This window comes from Excalfactoria chinensis, chromosome 2 (genome assembly GCF_039878825.1).
Source record: "Excalfactoria chinensis isolate bCotChi1 chromosome 2, bCotChi1.hap2, whole genome shotgun sequence".
NCBI lineage: Eukaryota > Metazoa > Chordata > Aves > Galliformes > Phasianidae > Excalfactoria > Excalfactoria chinensis.
Window position 1 is genome coordinate 31,104,860 of NC_092826.1, and position 20,724 is coordinate 31,125,583.

General features: G+C 42.4%; 1 protein-coding gene across 7 annotated transcripts in view; it reads left to right on the forward strand.

Annotated features, from left to right (window-relative positions):
- The first annotated feature begins 409 nt into the window (after nt 1-409).
- Nucleotides 410-20,724, forward strand: part of NCOA2 (nuclear receptor coactivator 2) — a 191,221-nt gene continuing 170,906 nt past the window's right edge. For 3 of the 7 annotated variants that reach the window (XM_072328561.1, XM_072328560.1, XM_072328562.1), the window contains exons 1-2: nt 417-583; nt 8,983-9,062. The gene's annotated coding sequence lies outside the window, so the exon portion shown is untranslated. Of the gene's footprint in view, nt 584-1,667; nt 1,791-8,982; nt 9,063-20,724 lie in introns of those variants that run through there. The other 4 variants (XM_072328564.1, XM_072328566.1, XM_072328565.1 and 1 more) reach the window with 2 other exon arrangements.

Genomic DNA, 20,724 nt, shown 5'->3' on the forward strand with positions numbered 1-20,724 from the left:
GAGGCACAGCTGATGCCGTGCATTTGTGCAGCGGTGTCACGCGGCGTTTTCTTTTTCTTCTCTCTTTTTTCTTTTCCAGGGGCAAAGGGAGGCGATAAGGCTGCCCTCGCGCTTGGGTGAACCTGGGCCACTGACACTCACCCTGGGGCAGAGAAGGGGCCGCACTTAAAGTCTCTCCCGCTGAGGACGAAGGACTTTCCCCCCCCCCCTTTTCCTTCTCCCCTCCTTCACCCGCCGGAGCGCGGGCGGCTGCCATTGTCCGCGGGCGCCGAGCGCGGCAGCGCCGCGGGAGCACCGGCCCGGCCCCCAGAGCCGAGCCCGGCCACAGCCGCCACCGCCGTGCCCGGGGGCAGAGGGTGTGCCTTGTGCCTCCCCCCGCCTCCCGCCGCCCAGCCCTCCTCCGGGCAGAAGGGGAGGAGGAGGAGGAGGAGGAGGGCGAGCGGTGGGAGGGTCTCCATTGAAATAAACAAGCAGGCAGTTATTAAAACGGGAACATGGCGGCCGCAGCCCCAGCTTCAGCTTCATCTTACAAAGCGAAGGTCAGCGCCGGCGGCGGCCGCGGCGGGAGGCGACACTGACCCCGGTAACGGCTCCCGCGCGCCCCCTCGGCCCCGCCACGGCGGGGGGTGTGCCCCGGCCCCGGCCCGCAGGGAGCGGAGCGGCGCGGAGAGCGGCGGCGTTGGCGGGCGGCAACGCGGCCGCGCCGGGGCGGCTTCCCCCGCTCCCGGGAAGGGGTGGCGGAGGAGGAGGGGGGGGCTTGAAGCGAAGCCGGGCGGCGCGGGGCCGCCCCTCGCCGGGCACCGCGTTCGGGCTGCGGGTGGACTTCCCCGGGACGGCCCCGCCGCCGGGCCGGGATTGCGGGGGGGTGGGGGCGGTCGGGGCCGCCAGGGGAGGACGGGGCACAGCTGCGGGGAGCGGATGGTTGGGAAACTTGCGGGAGGCTCCGCGCCCGCCGACAAAAGGGGCGATCCGGGAGCAGGGCGGTGCTCGCCCCTTCCCCGTGTGACACCGGCGCGGCGCCGCGGCCGCCCCGCTCCGTTCCGCGGGGAAGGCGGGGGCACAGCGGGCAACTTCTGTAACTTTCTGCGCGGGGGCTGCGCCTGCGTGTGCCGCGCCGGGCCGGGCCGAACCGCGGGGGCGGGCGGTGGGGCGGTGGGGCCCCGCGTTCAGGCCGCGGCCGCACGGCGCTGCGCAGCCCGGGGCGCCCCGCCGCCGCCTCCCCGCGATCCGCCCGAGGAGGGGAGGGGTGGGGGCCCGGCCGCCGCAGTGCCGTGTGGCTGCGGGTGTGCGCGGGGCGGGGAGCGGGCGGGGGGAGGAGGAAAAGGAGGAGGAAGGGGGTTGTGGCAGCCGGCGGTGGGCGCGGGGCCGGGGTCCCTGGGCGGGTGCCGCTCGCTCCGGTGTCGCTGCGGAGCGGGGGGGAGGGGGTGGGTGAACGCGAGCGAGGGGCGGGGGAGGGGAGGTGCCCGCCGCTTTCCCCCCCCCCCCTCTCCGCCCCGCCCCGCCGTGTGCGCGCCGCGGGGACCCCGCCGCCGTCCTCGTCCCAGGCTGCGGGGCGCGGCGCTGCCGGGCCTGGCTGGGCGCTGCGGGTGGGACCGCGCGGGGCTGCGTGCGTGAGGTCGGCGCGGCGTGGAGAGGGAGCTGCGGGAGGGGCGGTGGTGCCGTCCTGCGGGCCGGGGCCGAGGCTCGCTGTCCCGCGGCCGTCGTTGAGCCAGGAAGCGCTGCCCTGGTGGGAGGAGGACGGCTTTGCTCCGGCAGTAACTGCTGCTGCGTGCCTGGTTTTTAGGAAGCAGGTGAATGGGGCTGTGTAACTGACCCGGTAATATTTCTGTGGTGTTTTAGAAGGGTTTGGGCTTAGCACATCGTGTCTTGCTATGGCAGTTCCAGCACAGCTCTATTGCTACTAATGATAAGTGAGCAGTTTAATGCTGCTCATCTTCTTACTCCCAGAATTCGCTTATTTATTCATCTCGTTCTCCTTTGCTGCTACAGTGGCTGACAGCACTCGTTAACTTTCAGCCTTTTGGGTTTGCGTGGACCAAATTATGAAGCCACTCCTCCCCAGTTCACTTCCCAGCTCTGTACAGCCCTGCAGTAGTGCTGGGCCCTGCTTCTGGGGGCTGTGGGTCACAGGGAACTGCTGAGGCATTGCAGCACCCCAGAGAGCACTCACCCCGAACCATTATCCACAGGGCAGTGCTCTGCTTTGCTTCCCGACAGCTTAAGGACCCCTGTGAATAGGAACTGTGTCAGTACCAACCTTCTACAGAGTTTCAGGACTTATATCGGTGGTATCATGCATGGGGTATGTAAAGCCCATGCAAACGTGCACATGTATACGGCACATGCACGGACACTTGTGCTTGTGTTCCTTGTTTTGTCACTTGGAATACAGCTACTTGAGGGCTGTGCTGGAACTGAGCACGGCAGTCAGCTGGGCTGTGTCACGGAGATAAAGCCATGTGTAACTGTACACCCGTGGTTACTCTCTAAGTCCAAGACAAGTGCCACGATGAGCTCGGTGTTTGAAGCCAGCCCTGGGATCCAGCACCCCGAGCAATGCTGTCATGGCATTGGCCCTCAGAAATACTCGGAACAGCTTTAGAAGGAAAGGTTGATCTTGAATGCCATGCAGACATTTGGAGGACCACACAATGTTTTGCGTGTTTGTATCTCCTTTTGGTGAGCATTGCACAATAAGGGCCTGACGAAGGTGCCATCACCGTGTCAGTTTTCCAGTCAGCAGGTTCTTCTATTTTGCGTTAAAAACTGAAGCTTTCTCAACTTTGTATCTTCTCAGGCTCAAGGCCTTTACTGGCAAAAGGGCCCACACGTTGCACTGTTACTTCATAGGCACATATACTTCATACTGCAGCTTCTGAAGGTGCTCTGTGCTGCAAAGTAGGGTGTGCACATCTGCCCTGTTCTTCTTTGTGTGTCCTGGTGGTGTCAGTGCTCTGTGAAACCCAATGCATCTGAGTGAGGAATGCTTTATTCCTATCAAGAATGATACTGTTGCAGTAAGACAGTTGCATTTAAGTTTGTAAAGCACAGCTATGTTTCCCTATGGGGGGGGGGGGGGGGGGAAACGCACTGGGGATGTGTTTGTATATAATCTAATGTATTATATTGAAGCCATAAAGGTTAGTTAGGTATTTGAGGATGTTTCTGTTTTTGTAATGAAGGTGCAGCTTGTTCAGTGCAGGGCTCTCTCCCAGCGTGGTTGTGCGCTGTGCAGTACTGCTCTGTGGCTGAAGGCAGCTCCTATCCAGTCCATCTGCAATGCGAGGGCTGTCGGCAGGAAGAATAAAGTCCTCTGGAAAGACAGCTGCGCTGACAATGCCCACTGTCTTCTGGTCCTTTCCTTTGTTGCTGATGTCACTGTCTCACGGGTAGAATCTGGGGTTCAGTGCTGACTTTTGGTAGCACCACCCGGATTGAGAATTCTGGAAACTGCTGAGGCTTGTGAGATGTAAGCCTTGAGGATGTTGTCGGTTCGTTTAGGAGAAAAGGCTGAAGGAAAGGCTGGTGCCAAATTCAAGTACAAATGTAACTCTCTTTGTCTGCTCAGCACTAATAGGCTGCGTGCTGAAGGAAGGCAGTGCTGAGCCAGGGCTGTCTCTGCCACCCTCATTTTTGCACACTTGCCATGGTTGGCTTCTGTAAACAATGCAATTAATTTCGGAGTGCATATGAAGTATTTAACAAATCCCTCGCATTTCTGTAGTATTCTCACGCACGTCAAAATGCTCAGTTTACATTTATTTCTGCGTTTGGCTGCTGAGGTCAAAGGTTGGGTGTGCTGTTACAGGGTATGTGCCCTTCTGTGCGACTTGGCTTTTTTGAGCTAGAAACTTGAATGCTGCTATTTACTTTGTAGAAGGGTATATGGCAGCATCTAGTCAGCGCTCGTTTGCCGCTCTCAGATCGTTTAGTTACAGATGGCTACTCTGGCAGGAGCCCCTGTTTTTGTTTTTAAATAAGGTGAAGTTCAGTGCACCACTTTATTTGTGTTAGTTGGTTAAAACATTCTCATGCTCCTGGTGGCAGATAATGACAAATCTCTCAATGCGATGCTGGGAGTAAGGGGGGGCGGAGAGGGAAACGGGGAGGGATGGAGGGTGGGGGGGAACCCTCCTGAGCATATGGAGACATCCAGAAAAAGATGTGCATCGTCAGCTGTGATTCCATTGTGTGCTGGCAGACAGGATCTGAGCCTCTCTTCTCCGGGGAATTGAAGCCTTGCAGAAGTGTTCTTCGACTTTTACCCGTCAGGTTAATTGAGCTTAGATAACGCACACTTTGCTTATTTATTATAGATGGTATTTTGATAAAGATAGTATTCTGATAATAATTTAAGATTTCAGGCAGAATATGCAGTTGCAGGGACTCCTGCTGTGTGTTGGAATAACATTTCGAACAGCGGTGCGTGTTGCTGAAATGGTAACTTGGAGTAGTAAGAGTAATTTCTATTATGACATCAGTGGTTACGTGCTACTAAAGCAGCTTACCACTTTGAGGTTAGTAGTTTGTCAGCAGTATTTGCATTATGCAAACGCTCCCTGTTTTAATGATTCAGTAGCTTCAGCCTTCTCAAGATATACCAGGTAGGAATGTGACGTGGGAAGTGACAGCTTGTATGGTTTAATCAATGTGGGGTGCAGCTTTTAAAACAGAAACAAAAGAGAAGATCATCATGATGTATTTTTAAATCAGGACTTAAACCAAACCAACAAGAAGCCCAAACTGTTTTGTCAGTAGTGTGATGTAAGTACTTAGAAATAGCATTAGCATGAATTTACCTGATAGGAAAAAAAGCCGAGTGGAGGAAATTAGTTTTCTTCTGCTCAGTCCTGCATTTACTTATTACCTGGAATAATGTTTCCCTTGCTGAGCTTTTGGAATATTTCTGCTCCTTTATAAGATTACTTTGAATTGTTGAATAGTTAAAGAAAAAATAGATCTTGAATGTGGTGGATTCACTGCCTCACATTTTGTTAATGTTTCTGATTTTTCAATCTCATTCCATGGAAATAAGATATTATTCAAGTAAGTGGAATAGAACTTTTGCTTAGTTTTAGGGAAATCATGTAGGCTCAGTTCCTATGGAAAGTGTATGGTCACTGGGCCGGCTGGCTTTTTGAAGTTAGTTCATTAATTTAAATGTCTAAAGCTATACAACAACACATTAACATTACACTTTTTTTTTTTCCCTTTGTGCAGCTGCATCATTATACCATTCCAAGCCTTGCATTTCCTTAAATGGCTTCCATAACAATCTCCCATTAATACAGTTACTGGCAGATATTATTCTTTCTTTGCTCTCATTTTAGCAGTTATAACTGATAGTAAATCTCACGTTTTCTGTGAGCATGCTCTGATGAGGTTTTCAGGAGCCTTTTTGTAAAATACATTTGATTTCTGCAGGTAAGATGCAGTGTTCTCTGCAAATCCCAGTCGTGGTTTTTGTGTTGCTTTTCATTGTTTGTTGAAGGAGTTACTTGCTACTTGGAAAGGATAATGTATTTTGCTGAAGCAGTAAATGTTATGGAAACTGTTCATGCTGTAATGAAATGGCAGGGCACATAGGTGACAAAGATTTTCTGTTTCTAAAGTAATGCCAGGGCTTGTGGACCAGCCACGTTTGTTATTCTCAAAATAGATGTGATTATTTTGACTAATTTCACACAGTGCTCCTACACAGATTTGTACCTTGGTCTTGAGAGATACGAGCTGTGTCATCCTCCTTTCCTATCAATTTCCTAAAATAGTTTCTTTGAGGAGGAAGACTGAGGACATACAGTTGAATACATTATTTATTTTAGCAGATTTCAACTGCTGCTTCAAGAAGAGCTCTGCAAATCCAAGTCTGAACATTTTGAGGGTTTTTTTGATCCTTTTTTCCCCCTATAATTGATATTTACAACTGTAAGTATGCTGTTTTGTTTTAGTGAGCTAGAATACTTGTGTTTTTTTTAAGCCAACCTGCTGATAACTCAAGTGTAGTTTTAATGACATAGTTTAAAGCTTTTCTTTTTGTTTTAACTACTTTTTAACTACTTCTTTTCTTTATACAACTTGTGTTGGCAGTTGTGTTACAAAGGTACTTCTGATGGTTTTGTTTTTTTTGTGTGTGTGAATCATGGCTTACTTTGGTATTGTGTTTCAAATGAGACCTCCAGTTGTTTTCTTGCTGCAGTGTGTGAGATTAATCTTAACTGCATAGTAATAAGCTGATTTGGAGGACCATTTCTTCGTAGTCTTCAGATTTCCCTCTCTCTTATACTGTGTGTAGATGGTCAGAAAATACATCCACAAAGCTTACATGCATTAAGTAAATGTCTTTCGTACATATGTCTGAAAGTTGTCCTTCACTCTCCTCTTCTTGGGTATACTGTAGTTTGTTGGGCCAGTGTTGTTTGTTTTGTTTGCAGCCTGTAGCCTTTATGAGGCAAGGAGATAACAGCCTCAGCACTGACATAAGTAGCTGGAGTACAGATATCTCTTTGCATTGTGAAAGAAAGAAATACTGTGAAGGAACAGAAAGTGAAAATATGAAGTGGCCTGTAGTCAGAGGATGTTGCATTGTTTTGGGCCTGATAAGTTGCACCTAGCCTTTAACCTCACCTCTTGTCATGGTTTTTTTTCAAGTTGTGGGTTGTTTTTTTTTCACTTCAGAGGATGAAAAATTGATTGAACGGTTGTATTGGGAAATGGCAAGTGTGAAGAATAGTAACTATGATATATTCCATTTTTGTATCATAGCTAAAGCCATGCAGAGACCATCTCCTCATGTATGCTTTTGTTTGAGGCCTGCAAACAGGCCTTTGAACATCACCATTAACAGTATTATATTACTGTGAAAGCTGGCTTTATGCAAGGGTGCTTTCTGTTGAGTTTCCAGAGGCACCCTAAGGACCTTGTGATTCTTGTAGGAGTGATTAGCATGGGAATAGGTACTAGTGGTGCTGTTTCCTACAGTGTTGCTTTTCCTTTGTACTTCAGAAAACGGCCTAAGAAGGAAAGCAAGGACTAATAGGTAATGTCAGTGCCCAGTATTGGTCTGTTTCTTCATTGGTGGTGTAGTTCAGTGAAAAGTTATCAATCTGGAGTACACTGAATGATATGTGTTTGGGTACATGGAGCTTGTCACTAGTTACAGTACGATTTGAGGCTTAGAAAGGAAAAATCTTGTTAGTGGTGTTTTGAAGAGAGTTTCATACAGAAATACTGTCATGTAGTGTCCTGGCTTTCAGACAGCCCGGTTATTACTGTTCTTTAAAAAAGTTTTACTTACAGAGCAAATGGAAATGACAAGTTCTTGGAAAGTTTTTGTTGTTGCTACCCTGTGTGCTATTGAGTAGTCATTGAGAATTTTATTAGCTCGGTGCAGGCTTCTTGAGCAGCAGAAGGCCACACAGATCAGGAGGCAAGGACTTAAATTATGTTAGCAATAACAAAACACCAGCCATGCTAGTTGTTGAAAGATGAACTGATGCTTAGAGTAGTGTGTATCCTCCTTTGCTGACTGACTGAAAGGCAGGCATGAGCATGAGGATTTGGCCCTAGGACTTGGGAGATGAGTGGAATTCACTTTTGTGTACACTCTTGTTAAGCTCTTGTTATCATAGCTGTTATATAGAAAAGGGCCTCCCTGCCATAGCTGGGGCTGCAGCCCTCATCCTCTGCCTTTGGCATGAAGGGCACTCGGCCCCCAGATGTCTCTTCTGCTAGTTGGGCAGTGGCTTCCCCTTGCGGCCTCTTTCTGTGCTATGGGTGTCTGACAGAAATTATAATTCTTCTGAAGCTGCCACATAATCTGGTGTTCTACTGAAAGTGTGATTCTAACACAAGATCACATTTTCCATGAATATGGGCAAACTCCAAAGCCCCATACTTGTGATTTGTAGGCCTCATATACTTAGGCATTCCTGAGGGGGTAGTGTTTGTTTTCAGATCTTCTGTTTATATATTTTATGTAAGAATACTTTTTTGTTAGTGGGCCCTCTGGCAGCCTGTTGCTGTAGTGGTATCGTGTCTAACTGGAAGAATTCAAGCTGAGTTTATTTGAAGAAGGTGGAAGAACTGACAGAAATAACATCATTTTAAAATGCCATTTTTCTTGAGGCATAATTAGTGTTTTATGTTGTTGTTGATAACTTATGGCTCTTCATGTCCTACTCTTCTGTTAGTCAGAATGACAAACTGGAATACTCTTTGGTAGCCTGCTTGGATACATTTTACATAAAGTACTACCAAAAAAGAAAAGTCCTAATACAGTATTTTTTGTGGGTAGTGCCATGTTAACATTACCCTCTTGCTCCTCTTCCCCAAATTGGTATGCACTGCTTAGTGATGTGTGCCCTCTGCTATTCTGAAATCCTAAATTTCATACTAAGGAACAGATTAGGTGTTTGTTTGTTTGTTCTAAAGTCATTATAATACAATTACTTTATTAATATTGTTTTTAATTTCTCCATTGATACTCATTGCTGAGGTCAGTTGCCCTCTAAGTGAAGATTCAGAGAAGGAACGTGGTTCTATACATACAATTTTTAATGATAGTTAAGAGACATTTTATAAAAACATCTTCTCCTTTTTTTGGAGATTTGATTATAAAATCAACCAACCAAGCAGTCAACCAAAAAAGGAACCAACCACTTTCACAGAGAGTTACCACAGATTCTTTTCTGAAAATGAGGACTACATACCGTGTAAATTAGTTTAAACATCGTAGTTGCTATCTTTGCTAATCTGCAGGAGGCAGCAGGTAAAAAGGAAGTTGTGTGCCTGCCTACAGTGATTATGCAACTGGAAGGAGATTATTGTTATGTCTGGAAAAACAGTTAATACTCTGCAAAGTGTATAGTGTTTCCATCGTTATGTTACACTTAAAACTGTGCTCTACTGACTATCATATTTTCATTTCTTCTATGCCTACCTCCAGAAAAAGGCTAATCCTTTATTTCTCAATTTTGTTCACAGCACACTTGAGATGTATCTGAGTGCTGGGGCCCCCCGTACACACAGACTCTAGAACTCCTTGCCTGCCTTGCTGAATCTTGGTGAGTTGACTGTTAGTTATTGTGTTTTGTTGGATTGCTTTAGTTTTACCAAGTTTTCACCAAGAGATTTTATGTGAGATGTCTCAAACTGATTCTGTGGATACAATGGAACCAACCTGGTTTTAAGTAATGTGTGGTGTTGCAGTCAGTAGAAATATGTATGCTTTAGAGGCTTTGAACGGTAGCACCCAAATTGGTTATGGAAGCAGGGACCTTGCTTTTGTGCCAAGACCAGAAATGGGACTCCGTGCTGAGAAGGGCTGAAGGAGGTCAATGTGATGTTCCTTCCCTTGAAGTTTGTTTGATACTTGATCCTTTAACCAAGGAACTGATGTTTTTCAAATGTGCTGACTATGGTCTGTCTTATGGTGAAGGTTGAGTATGAAGTAATACAGGATTTTCCATCCAACTATCTGCACTAATAAATTACTTAAATTGAGGGCTGAAATAAGTATAATGACACTTGATGACTTAAACTGCTTGTTGCTCAAAAATTACTGTCTGATGGCTACATCAGGCAGTGCTGTTCCTGTTTAACATTGCTCAGAAGAGATAATACTGCTGAGAATTAGGAGAAGGGACCCCTGTGGATTGTTTAAATGCAATCTAATAGTAGTTTGGTATAATAGTGAAAGAAGGTAGAATGTAACTGCTGTATTTTTACTTTAGACATGCTTAATATATCAATATACTTGCTTGGTATAAACCTTTGACAAATACGCATTTGAGATTTTATGTGAGAACCTTTTCAGGATACTCATGAGTAAATGTTGTCTTTTAACACATAGAGTGACTTATTAAGGTCGGAAATATGTATTTTTTGAGGCTTGCATGCTAAATATAGAGGTGGTGAATGAGCCAGCTAAGAAGGGCTTCAGTTGTTTTGGGCATAGCTGTTTGTACAATGCTGGCCATTTATGGGTAAAATTATGTATGTCTACATCAAGTATAATTTCCTCCTTTGTTAATTACATTGACCAATGTTTGTTTTTGTTTTTTTTTTACAAGCTAACAGCACTTTTCTTTAAATTTTTTCCACTTTCTATTATCAGTGAATGAAAACAGGTTTAAGAAGCTTTTCTGAGCTTCTGTTTTTCTGCCTTTTTCTGTGACTGTTCTGATAACAAAAATTTGTAGTTCGTTGCATTCAATAAACTTTGTAATATTGGTTGAGTAGTTTGTTTGTACAATATATTAACTTGAAAGTGCTGTGCCTCGTAGATGTTGTTTATTGCTTGCTTATGTACACTTATTGCTTACACTGTATTATTTGTTTAAAGTACTTCTCTGAGCTGCATTGTGATCATAATGTATGCATGCAGGTTTTCTCAGTAATAAGCTATATTTGCGATCATTTAAATTAACTATTTAAGAAGAAAGTATGAACCTAAAAATATTAATCTCTAGTAAATGGGGAGGTTGGTGCCTGGCAGAGGGGGGTTGGAGATTCATGATCCTTGAGGTCCCTTCCAGCCTGGGCCATTCTGTGAAATATCTGCTTTTTCTTTGAGTGAATAAAAGACTCATAATAAAATGTGTTGAGTATGACTAATGAAGAAAGAAAAACGCCATAGCCAAAATTCCCTAAAGAGAACATGAAATTTTGTTGTCAAATTGATAGCATGTTTGTTTTCATTTCAGACAGCTTGATTGTAATTTTCTATTAAACAACGAATATGTTAGAAGAAAACTGAAAAAGTTAAATACTCAAATAAAAAGCGATTTGCACGTAATTACCTTCTTTTCCTAATTAACCTGAGTGGGGGGGGAAAAATCCTTTTGCTTAGTGCTGCTAAATTCTGCACCAGGCTTCCAAATTTTAGTTGTTATAGCGCCAAAAAGTGAAGTGGTACCTCTGCAGGTACGGACTAAAACATGGCTGCTGTTCTTGGAAAGGTCACAAGTTTTAATACAAGCAGTTAGATGGTAAAAATTGGTATATAATGTATAGAGTGATAACAGAGAAGAAACTTGTGTTACAAATGGATGTTGTGAAATGATTTGGAAGACAAGGAATCTACCTCTGCCTCGAAGCAGAGAGGCCATTTTCCCCAAAGAATATCCTGATGGTCTAAATTGAATAGTTATCCAAGTGTTCCCACAGTAGTTCTGTGAAGGAGCGCTGTGTGAGACATGGAGTAGTTTCAAAGTTTGGTTCCTTCAAACCCTTGGAATTGATATCATTGAATTCAGGAGTCCTATTGTTTGTCTTGCTCAGATGTTCTCTATGGAACAGTATCAGTTAGAAATGGATTTGTTAACTAGTATACCAATTTGAAATTACACTAGTATGTGAAGTTAGGAGGGATATGCCAGCTGGAATCTCCTAGTTCCTGGCCTTGTCTTTTTAATGGGAGCTGCCTGTGGAATAGGTGCTGGGTTTCACTGGGCATTGTGATGCTGTACCATGAGTGTGGCTGGACTTGTGTTCATGCAGTCTCTACCACTGCAGTGGGCTTTTCAGCAGGTGAAATTCCTGCTTAGTACTGATTGGCTCTATTTTAAATGCGATGTAGTGTGTGGAAGCTTGAATGTTGGACATGTTAAATGGCTTTAGAGCATACGTAAAGAAACACAGAAGTTATGTGAATGCTAGAATTTGTGACCACACACCATTGTGTGTGGTAACTAAGGCAATGAAGGATAGATGGTGTGTGGTGGCTAAGGTAATGCAGGATAGATGCTGTGTGCTACTGAGAAGATATGCAGATAGAGATAGCAAGAAGGAGAGACTTGCAAATCAGCCAACCAGATCAAAGTGTGAACTTGACTTTTCCAGTCTTAAAGTTTTCAGTCAGAAAATATCTTCTTTCTTTCTCATTTTCTTTTTGCTTTAAATGGTTTCTTTGGCAGGGAACGTTTCTCAGGGAAAAGAAGAGAATGTAGATTACAGAAATCTCAGTTTTCTGTCGCTTTCAATGACACTCTGTTTCAATCCAACTTTGTAGTGGCTTCATTGGTATTTGTGTTGTAGTTAGTGTCAAGTGTGATACATAGAAAATACTTGTCTGTTTGTTATGAGTTATAGCACTCCTTATTGTTGCTCACAGCAGTTGTAGATAAAGAAAATTCTGACAGATGTCTCACTTAAGATGCAGTCCTCCAAATACTTGTATGTGTAAAAGGAGCACTGCCAGAAAGTGAAGCACGATACTGAAAATATAGGAGTAGCTTACACTGAAACAAGTTTTGTTAATCTTTTCTATTAATTTGAAGTTGCAAGGAGGAAAATATCACAATGGGTTCCAAGTATAAAATATAAATGAGGGAGGGAGAGAGCTCACTTCTATCAAAACTCAAAGCCACGCTGGGGTGGAGCTTACCAAGAGCTCAGGTGTTAAGTTTACAGCACCTTGACTCCCAGAGGAGCGGTAAATACCTGAAATAAAATAGTTATTGATCGTGGGAATGGATAATCTTAACTGACTCAGATCTTCTCATTTGAAGCAGAATTTGTGAACAATTCTTAGCCTAGTTTGAATTGATTTGTGCTAAATAAAGAGAGTGCGGTCACATTCTGAGACCTCAATACCGAGTGGTTCTGTTGTGCGTGAAATATGATTGGATTTTCTGTTTTCAGTCACTCCTGTTCTGTAGTTATATTAGTTGATGTGGATTGGCTATGAAGGTGCCTATTAAAGTAGATTCTTGATTATAGCGAATTTAATCCAGTCAGGGTCAAAATGTTACTCCTAGTCTGAGAGTGAGCACTCTGTGTGGGTGGCACAATGAGGATGTTCAACATAAGTAGAGAAATGAGCATCTATTAAGATTTATGAAATCTTTTTTCTTTTTCAAGTTGGGAATGGGTGATTATGGAAACCTTTCATTTTTATTGTACGGAAGAGGTAGGATTTACGCAAATGCAGTATATTGCTTTTCCTTTAAAATTAATGAAAATTGGGAGTACAGAGAAATCTCATCATCCTTACTACTAGTAGAACTAGATTTGTTAACAATGAAAGCAGATTTCAAGTACTTCAATATTTTGAGGCCACGATATTCGATTTCATTTTAAGTCTGAGGTAAACTTACCTTAAATACATAAAACTTACTACCTTTTAACTTATTACAATTATATATATAAATTATTATTAATTATCTTGAATGGATTTAAATGGAGTGCTCCATCAGTGAAATTCTTACTGAACTGATAGAATCAAACCTCATTTATCAAGTCCTGTTGAAAACACTATCATTTAATTGATTGAAATTTACCTTTTGTAGCTATATCCAGGAAGATTATTTCTAACACTTTAGTTTCGGTGAGATACATAAAAAAAAAAATATTTAGGAAATGAGATAGCTAACTTGATTTCATTCACTTCTTAAATATTGGTCTCAACTTAGTAATGGGCTTTGGTAAGATTTTTTTTCATTTCTTACTTTGATAGGAACCTTTTTATGTTGCCAAAGGTATAGTATATATGCATTTTCAGAAGAAATAGCTGTCATTATTGTCTGTGGAAAATCAATATATAGTTTAAATATGGATTGATGACATTCTACCACCAGTATTGGAGCCTGGGAATTCTAGAGGGGTCAAGAACAGGACAACTGAGCACTTGCATCACCAAAGAAGATGAGATGCGTTTATTCGGGCAAATTTTCCTCTGGGCCTGAGTTTAACCCCTGAATTGGGAAGAATGAAATATTTACCCAGCTCAGCTCTTGACAGTAAATAGTATTAATTAAATACAGGGCTTGAAAATGACACTGGTATTTTGGATTAAGGCCGGTAGATTTTTGCCTTGGCTTTCTGAATATTGAATTCCAGTAGTCTGTTTATTTGACAGCATTATAGTACAATAATTTGACGATCATAGATATTTCTGTACATTAAAGTGGGTGAATTTTTATCATGCCATGATGCTGGGATGTTAACTCTGAAGTCTTACGTGACAGGAATAGTAAATGAATTTGCAACTGGTTAGTATAAAGCGTGGCACAATTTGTTTTCTTCTGACTAATTTACCTTTATATAACTGAATTGGCAAGACATTTTAGCTTTTTTAACTGAACTTTGAATATTGAAAAGGCAGTCTTAAGATAATATTTCTCTTCTTAATATCTTTAACTGATTTAAATGGTTTAGAAATATCTCTCCAACTATACATAGCTTGACAAAATAACTCATTTTAGCAGTTTGAAGTGAGAGAAGGTATTTGAATATTTTCCTTTCCCAGAAAAGAGTCATTTGTAGTTAGCTGATTGCATAGGAGCCAGATTTTAGTATGTGTCTAGCAACTGATGATCCAGATGCTGCTTCTTTTTCATTATCAGTACTTTCTTCCTCAGTAATCCCAGTTCAATAAACTACACCGTTCAGTATACACCAAGTACCATATATCTCCCAATGGCAGCAATAGGTAAGCTAGGTAACGTGTTTAAAATTAGAACTGAGAAAAGAGTTGGATCTGTAGTAGGCATTGCAGATCAGCTCATCCTTGAGGCAAATGGTGTCATATTGAGTTAAAATGTTTTCATTCATTCTCTTTCACCATGCTTTTCTCTTGCTTTTGCTGATATTATGTAGACCTTTAATTGTCCATACCCATGGTACTGAGGATTCCATTTTGCTTTGGCTTCCTTTGTCCTTCAATCTCCAAGCACCTGTTTCACAGCTAGGAGGGGGAGATGTCTCCTACATTGCTTTGTTCAGTATGTGAGCTTGAAGCTCTACTGTGTGGAGCCACACATAGTAGTATTTTAGAATGGGATTGAAACATAAATTTCTCTGAAGGTAGGTGGCCAACACGTATGAAATTTCAGTTGAGTTATTTTTTATGGCCTTTCAGTTTTCAGTTGTGGTTTTTCACTTGGCTTCTTCTCACAAATTCTGCTTAGCTCTATTTCTGCTGCTTAGTACAGCTGAGGAGACCCATGCAAAAAAACCTTTCCGGTCTAGAATTGCAGTGTAAAACTACCTGAATGTATTCTATAGTGGAGTAGGGTATGTGTGATGATAAATGGAGCTTCACGCGTGACGTCTGATGTTTAAAGTATTCGTCTGCATCTGTGATGCTGGTCTAGTGTTCCTCGTGAGCCCACTCTTGTCATAACTCAAGTTCTCAGCTCCTGATCAGCACTGAAATATTTAGGGAATCAATGCGTGTGAGTCTCCTGTATAACACTTAAGACATGCTTGATACAAATTGACAAAAGTTTGAAGAAACAGTCACTCAAAAAGCCAACCTGCAATACATCATCTTATATGAAATATCACATGCTATTCTGCTGCTGTTATGTACCAAATGTGTTAGCACTGCTGTTGTAGTCTACAGGAGGTGTGCTTCAGCCTAAACTGTTACATGTCATTTGTTCTGTTAATTTTCTGCTTTCACTGGTTAGCATCAGACATTCTGTGTGTATATATATACCTGTGTAGCATTAACTTGTTTTTGAATATCAGCCTAGAACCAAGCATATGTTGCTCTGCTCCTGTTTTAGGGCACTATTAGAAATAAAGAGAAGAAATGTAATAGCCTACTGGTGGTGAATTTGCTTCCAGTAACAGCAGTTCAGAAAATTCATCATTATCTGACAACAGTGATATAATGCCTTGTGGTAGTCCATGCTTGTCTGCTTGGTTAAAACCCCTAGGCAGGAGTGATGTTGTGTGGATCAGGACAGTTTGATCCATGTGAAACTGTCATAGGAGAGGCTGGAAATGGGTCGATCAGTCCTTCTGCTTCCCAGTGCCTGTTCCCATTCCACAAGTGCTGTTTGCTTTATCAAGTTGGCCTCATCAGTCCCCTGTATAACACCTGCAGGACATATCTCCTTCCATAGCCGGTATTACCTGACATGGTTCATGGGCTGGGGAATGCTGTCCTGGGCCTGCATGGACATCAGTGTATATGGTCAGGGCCAGACCTGTCTTTGTTGCTGAGTGGAGGAACATGGGAGGGCACATCTTATGTACTGCCTCATTTGGAATGTGCAGCAGCATGGAGGAGGGAGTCATGATGCTCCTGCTGCACTTGGACACCCTGGGAGGTTGTTGCCTCTTTGGGCTGCTGATGTTTCATTGCGGGCAGTTTTCTGTCTCTGCCTCTGAAACATTTCTGCTTCTTACTGCTGCTTGAATACCTTGTTGGAGAGCTGGATTTTGCACTTCAGCTGTGAGTACCCAATCTGCTGTGTGTGCTGTGCAGTGAAGGACGGGAGTTTCTTCGCTTTGCCACTTCTATGTATTTAATTTATTTATATGCTACCTATCAGGTTGTCTTTCCAGGCAAGGTACTGCAGAGGAAGCCAAGGTGTACATTTACAGATATATTTAGCAATTAAATCCCCTTGTGGTTACTTGTAATGCTTCAGGGTAGCTTACCCTACTCTGACAAGAGGTAAACTTTCTGAAACAAAGACATTTTTACTGGCAAACTGAGGATTTGTGCAACTTGAAACGCTTCTGAAATGTTAGGTTTTGTGTTGTTTTGGGGTTGTTTTTGGTAGGGTCTGCAATGAAAAATCCACTCTAGGCACAGCTCTTATATCAGTGGTATCTCTGTCTATAATTGAACGGGTACATTTGACTACGGAGATCTATTACTAATTTGAATTTCCCAGTGTTGTCACTATATATGCCATCTTTTTTCTATGTTCTTTGGTTAGACCAGTGTGAAGTATTTGGCCATGAGGAATTCTTGAAAACCTGAAAAGATCAAAATCAGCATTTTTAGGTCTCCTCGCATTAGAGTAAAAGGAGAAGTAAACCTATGAGCTGTTTAAAACACATCTCCCAAAGAGATACCTGTGGAATTTCCTTCTGGGAGAGGTGAGAATCTAAGAAGAGAAATAGGAGGGATTCTTGCTGAGCCAACTACAGCTGTAAAATTCCATGCTGGGTAAAACCTTGTTCTGTTAATTGAGGAATTGCTTCATTTATATGAATTTAATTTACTGTTTTTTATTTAACTGTTTTTATTTCCATTGACAAAAAAAGAAGTTGGTAATAGCATAATAGCAACACATGATTTTTTTATTTATTAAGGTGTTTTAATAATTGAACGCCTGTTTGTTTCTATATTGTAATTTGTACCAGCTGCATTACCAGTTTTTCGTTCTGTTGCTTTAAGTATCAGCTAACTTTAAGAATCTTTTTGCCATGCTGATGGTCTCTGTGGCTTTGTGTGAAGCATCTTTTAATCCCTTGTGGTGCTGAATGATCAGTTTTTTTAATTCAAGTTTGGAGTCAGCAATGAAAATCAAGTTTAGTGGTACTTTGAACAACTCTTAATCAACAGATTTGGATAAGGTATCAGGAACCATCTGTAGAATTCAAGGGCTTACAGAGTTCGTCCCAGAGTGAATGGATTGTGCAATGGAAATGTAACACTGCCCATGAGAATTACGGTACATGGGGAACTACAGGAATGGGATTATTCTCTGGGCTTGTGCTTGTGGGCCAGGAGCTTCTACTTCACTGTCAGGGTGGTGAGAGGTGCTCTGAAGAAGTCACCTGAGCTGTAAGCCCCTTCTCTTCCTTATCTGTTAAATGGACTCAGTTATCATTATTTTTCCCCTATAGGGAATATTGAAGTTCACAGTTTGTGGATTGCTGACAGAAAATAAAAACAATTGTTTTCCATTTCCTCAAATACAAATGGAATGCCTGCTTTTGTCCACCTGTATTCTGAGATTAATGAAGTTGTAAGAACTGCTGTTCAAGCAATGGCTTTCTTCCATTTTATTAAATGACCCAAATTGGTTTGAGTTAACAGTATGTTGGGCTGCTTGCGTTAGGAGATAAAACCAAGCATTGACTTAGCTTTGCGTTTCACAGAGGGGAAGAATGAAAAACTGTCTCTGAGTGGTGACGATGCAGTTCTTCTTTGAAATTCTAATTTAACACTTCAGTAATGGGTCAAGCTTCCTCTGAATCCTCTGTGGGATTATTTGATTTGCTGTCTGGTTGACCTCAAGGAAAATGGGATGACTTTAAATTACAAGAGGTGCTATAGCTATCGCCTTATAATAGAGCCGCATGGGAGAGTTGGTTGTTTTAAATGAGGATTGTCGCCTAATGACTGAGAGATTATGTGAATGGGGCTTATTCCCAAGAACTGCCTTGAGGGGAAAAAGCTGTATTTTTTAAATTATTATTATTATTTTAGTTACCATCGGATGTATTATTGAAATTGGTGTGCTTGAGAGATGAGGGGAAAATATCTTACTTACCTGAGGGGGAGGTTGGGATGGGATTAGGGTTTAGTATCTGTTTTGTCTTCAATGTTATTTATGCACGGGTGAGTTTTGTCTTTTCAGATTCTCTTTTATGCCTCAAGAAGAATCGTTACTATTTTTTTCTTGTAATAAAACTGTTTATTAAATGGCGTTCACATGACCGTGGAATTGGAGGGAGAAGTTTTGCTTTTTATATGCAGACAAAGAAGCAGCTTGAATATTTTGCAAGTTCACGCATGTCATGTTTAGCCTGCCAGAACCTTTAAAATTAATTTGGAAAGCACTGAAATAAAGAACTCAGATGTTTTGTGCTGTGTCATACATAAAGGGAATAGTTAGAAGTTCATTTGCAGCTGAATTTTAGGGGGAAAATAAAGGCAGGATTTCAGTTCATGAATTCTCTCTGAAATTTCCCTTGTTGATGGTATTTGTGCTAGATGTCCTGTGCATATTGCTCTTTCATTCATTCAGCCGCAGTTCACCTTTAAAAGCCATATAACGTACCTACTCATATTTTAGCAGGTTACATATCTCTCAGCCTTACAAATTAAATTGAGTTTTTAAGCATCTATGGTTTATGATGTCATAGGGTATAAATTAATACAAAGAAAAGCTCAGCGGAATAAATCATTTTAACTGCACTTAGTGTCTCTTCAGGATTATTGAATGGAGACGGGCTGTGCAGTGTGCGTTGTATATACTGAGAAATATCAGAAGACATTTTTGACACAAGTTTTGGAATGAGTTGTGGGCTCAACTCCAGCCCTGCTGAGTGCAGCCCCTCCTTCAGAACTTTCCACTGCCATTTTGTCACAGACTGCATGCCTTTATTTCAACTCAGATTTCTGATTTCGGTAACTCTAGCTCTGTGCTAGTTGAATGGCATATTTGAATTGCGTGGTTGAATTTATTTAGTGTTGCTTCTGGTTGTTTTTTTTTGTTGTTGTTTTTTTCTTTATTTAAGAATACAAACATATTGGTTTGTGTAAAGTTCAATTTGTATCAGTTTGATTTAATATGTTGTGGCAGGTTTCTGAAGTTGGCAATAGCTATGGAAATGTAAATCTTGTAAGATGTTGAGAAGGAATATTGTGTACAAAGCAGTGTAGTAATCAGTTTTGTATGTATGTAGGGGAGGGAAATTCTTAAGGATGTGTTTCTCTATAATTTCTTCTAACTGACAGGGAGATGTAAATAACATAATGCAATAAGAATTATAAAGATAGAAAGTACACAGATTTATTTTGCTGTATTTCCACCAAGGGCTTATTTTCAAAGGTGAAACCTCCTCCTTCTGCCTTCTGTGTTAAAACGTATACAGTGAAGTGTTAGTTGCAGCACAAGCAGCTGGGTCTCGCTCACAAGTTTCCACCTGAAGATTTGGTAACATGTACAAATTGGGCTGGCTGGTTTGCTGCTTCAAACTGGTTATCTTCCACTTGATAGGGGAGGCACAGTTACCCATTTGTTAATGAAAGCAATGCTGCTGGAGTAGGCAGCAGCATGGCACACACATACACACAAAAAACAAACCCAAACCCAAACCCAACAACAGCAAAACCCTAACCCACAATTCTAAAGCCCAGCAGCATGGCACGTGCGCACACACACACACACACACACACACACACAGAACAATCCCAAACCCAACAACAACAAAACCCTAACCCACAATTCCAAAGCCCTAAACAGTTCAGCAAGTAAACACTTAACACACACCATCTCCTCACAGTTCACAGAGTCATGAGCCACATTGTCTTCCAAGTCCAGCTGAATGGACAGCCTCTGCCTGCAGCGTGTCCTCAAAGTTGCCCATTGGGGCTATCTGGGGGAAAAATAAAATCCATATAGAATGGTTTGGGTTGGAAAGGACCCTTAAGATCATGGAGTTCCAACCTCTTGCTTTAGGCAGGGACCCCTCCCACAAGACCAGATTGCTCACAGTCCCATCCAGCCTGGCCTCGAATGCCCCCAGGGAGGGGAATTATATTATTTATTCATTTATTTTAAAGAGCTTTTGTTTTTGTAGGGGATGTTTCATTTGCTTCTGTACTTCTTTTTCCTAGAGGGGAAATAGAAACTCAAGCTCTAATAGTGTGGGAGTTCACGCAGACAAGTTCCAGGCAGAAACTTCAAATACGCTGCAGTCTGGAGCTGTATAGCACTGTGTAAGGATGCCATGAAATTTAGAGCATTGTGGTTGTGAAACAATGAGAAATCTTCCAATCAAGGCTCTATCATGTGTGGAGAAGAGTGATTTTTATTATTGGTAGATGAAGCGCATCTCTGTTTTTCTTCCCTTTAGCCCTGATGTGACCCTTAAAAAGGTTAAAGGTGGTTCAAACTCCTATTCGCTGAGATTTGGAGATTTCTGGAATGTAAACTTAGTAGTCGTGCCAAATTATAGGCCCGCAAATCATCAGGCTTTGTCTAGAATTTTGACTTTGGTTGAAGTGAGAGTTCAAATAAGGAA